This window comes from Carlito syrichta, unplaced genomic scaffold (assembly GCF_000164805.1).
Source record: "Carlito syrichta isolate Samal-C Ts95f unplaced genomic scaffold, Tarsius_syrichta-2.0.1 Scaffold305644, whole genome shotgun sequence".
NCBI lineage: Eukaryota > Metazoa > Chordata > Mammalia > Primates > Tarsiidae > Carlito > Carlito syrichta.
Window position 1 is genome coordinate 1,073,668 of NW_007249740.1, and position 3,567 is coordinate 1,077,234.

Genomic DNA, 3,567 nt, shown 5'->3' on the forward strand with positions numbered 1-3,567 from the left:
GGTCCTGGGAGACTCAATGTACTGCAAGTAGACAACCACTCAAAGGCTGTACCGGATCCAGCTTCATTCAGACACCATGTGTCCATCAAAGGGCACTAATTCTCCCTTGGCTTATTGTACACAAGTCCACGGGGTCTTGGAGGAGTCATTGTAAGGGTGAGGAAGGTGCCACGGTCAGTTTTATGCATTGACTTGACTGGGCTACGGGTGTCCAAGTAGCTATTAAGACATTATTTCCGAGTGTGTGTGTGAGTGTGTCTGGGAGAGACTCAGTGGACTGAGTAAAGGACATCCACCCTCACCACTGTGGGCACTGTCCAGGCCATGGAGGACCCAAATAGGACAAAACGTGAAGGGCGAGCCCACTCTCTGTTGGAGCTGGGGCATCCCACTTCCGCCCTGAGACATCCTGGTGCTCAGACTGAGACTTGCGCCATCAACTTCCCTGGACCTCCGGCGAGCAGATGGCTGCTCCTGCAACCTCTCAGTCTCCACCATGGCATGATCGGATCCCTCTTGATGAATCTTTTCCATGTTTCTATCTTTATCTGTATCTACATCTAGACCTGTGTCTATGTCTATATCGACATCTCTCTATCCACCTCTCTATCTCTCTGTCTTTCTTTCTGTTTGTCTTAACGGGTCTGTTTCTCCAGAGAGCCCCAACCAGCACAGAACAGAAAGCTGCGGACACTCTGCTCCTGCCTTTGAGGCACATGGGAGCGCAAGCGATCAATGGGCAAACAAAGAATCCCAGGCCAAACGTGTGCCTGAGTCTCTGGAGTGATGAGGAGCCGTTTTCTCAGTTGGAAATATGACTTCCATGCAAAAACAAGTCAACACATTTAAGGCATCCATACACTGGAGAACAACAGGGTATCGACAGGTTCGTCAGAAAATAGAGAGCGCCGAGCTGTGTACAGACAGTCAGAATGAACATGCTAATAGGCGAACAACAGCTATGCGTTCTCTAGGCCAGTAAAAAAAATCTCACGTGGTCAGACCGTCAATAGAAAGGAAATCAATTGCGCCTCCACCAGACACCTTCATCTGCATCGCTACAGACACAAGCTGATCGCATCACTATCAGTTTTCTGCCCGGTGGCTTCTACTCCTGGGGATCTGTGAAATCAGCCTGGTCCTTAGGCAGTCAGTGAGAAGGGGCCCCAGGGAGGGGGTTCCCTGGGGGACACCCCCCGACGCCACTGAAAGGACCCCAGCAAGTGCTCGTTCACATCCACATTGGCAGAGGGTAATTCCTGACCAAAGTAGTTCATGGTGTCCTCCTTATTTTATTTACTTATTCATTTTTGACTTTTAGAGACAAGGCCTTGCTCTGGCGCCTAGACTGAAGTGCAGTGGCACAATCACAGCTCACTGCAATCTCAACCTCCTGGGCTCAAGCGATTCTCCTGCCTCAGCCTCCTTGGTACCTGGGACTATAGGCATGCACCACCACGCTCAGCTAATTTTTTATTTTCAGTTTCTTTTTGGAGAGATGGGATCTTGCTACGTTGTGTGGGCTGGTCGCTATGTCGCCCAGACTGGTCTCGGACTCCTGGCCTCAAGTGAGCCTCCCACCTCAGTTTCCCAAAGTGCTGGCATTCCAGGTGCCTGTGTCACCACCCCCTGCGTTCAGTGTTCGTGAGCAAACAATCTAAACAACTAAATACTAGAGCCAGGCGTCAAGTGACAGAGTGTTACCAACTGGAACTCACAACTGGACTGTCCCCTCCAACTTGGAATGCGCGCATTGGAGTGAATTATCAATTTTGTGAAGCAGCTCATGAGAGGACAGCATGGCAGCTAGGAGAGGAAGAGAGTGAGGAGGGGCTTGGGGAGCTGCATAAAACAGAAGGTTTGCCTCACAGGGAGGGAACAGAAGTGCACCGCCGTCCTGAGTGAAGGGGAGGACGCGGGAGCGTGCTGGGCCGCAGAGGCTCCAGGAGGCACGAGGCAGGAGCGGGCGCAGTCCGCGCTCACGCCTGGCACTGATGTCCGAAGCCCTTGCCCTCACAACCTCCGCCCAGAAGGCAGAACAGGAATCTCCCTCGGTCACAGGCTTGGCGTTCGAAGCATGAGTCAGAGACCCTAGAATTCACATCTGGAAACAACGAATCGAGGGAAACACACTCCAATCTGCCTCAGCCTGGATGTCAGGGAGGAATGTAAGAGGAAGAGGACCTGTCAGACACCCTCCACACATGATGGTGAAAAGATGCTCTGAGAATCCACCTTGCACCTGGCTCTGCGAAAAATACTTTTTCAGGCAATGATCTGATTGCCTCTCAATGCGCTGATTAGGAACATAAAGCATGCCCATTGCAAAAATAGGACGGAAGGGAGAGAGGGAGGGAGGGAAGAAAGAAAAGAGGAAGAAAGGAGGAAGGGAGCAAGGGAGGATTCTGAATGTCTTCTGCTTCCCAAGAGTCCATAGGTGTAGCGAGGGAAACCATCAGCCATCAACTGTGAGGTCCGGGCGCCTGCTCAATTGCGTTTCGCTGGGAGCAATGATGCTCCAAATTAGAAATGCTCACCACACCTGAATTAACACTCAAACCTCCATCAAATTAAAATCATTTTGCAAGATTGGGATTGTTTCTGCAACGCCTGACGCCCCAAATGGGAGGCCTGACAGTGATTAAGAATCAGGACACAAACGGACCCTGGCACATCATCCCAGTCTCTTTGCTGGGGCCTGGGCGCAGGAACAAAATCACCACGGGCAAAGTCGATCTCAAAGATCTGCGGGTTGGCCACCCTCCGGAAGCTGCGGGTTGTTGGGACAGGCCAGTTTCCCTGCAGGCTGTGTGGCTTTTGGACAGGAGAAGGGACAGCAGAGGTGGGGTGAAGAGGAGAGAGGAAGACTCACAGACAAGCCCAGCACCCAAAGCAGGCCCGTGTTTCTTCCTGTTGGACGCGCAGGACCCAATTTAACTTACAAGCCCGAGCACGTGCCGGGAGCCTTCAAAAATGGACTTTGCCTTAAGCGATCACGCTGGAGGGACCAAAAGATGTTAAAGGTGCTCCCACCTACCTCCTTAAGCGAGAGAAAAGCTACACAAAGCACGTCCACAGCACTGAGCGACGGATTAATGGCACATGCAGGTGCGTGGGGTCCCTGGGGAAGGCCTGCCAGTGCTCTCGGGAGGCCGTGGCCAGCGGCCCTGGGACTGACAGGTATTTACCGGCGTCATTTCCAGCCGTTTCCAGCTCCCCGACTGCTTCTTCCGTGCCTCTCTCGGCCCGAGCTCTCCCACCAAAGAGCCGTCTCATGAATTCTGCATCCTTGAAATACAAATTCTTCCATCCTGCATCCAGTCTGAAGGGAGCCTGTGCAATGCAGGTGCGTGCGTTGGTGAATTTCATATGTATTTCGTACACACGTAAGTCTTTTATCTGTCCATATAAATATGTACACACGTACATACAAACATATGCCACAAACGCAACCTATCTCAGGAAAAATGCACATTTTCAAAATGGGTTAAAGGGATGCTATATCAAGAGTTTCTCAGCACTTGCTTGCTGCTAAAAAGGATCTTGAGAAGACAGGCCAGAATGCCT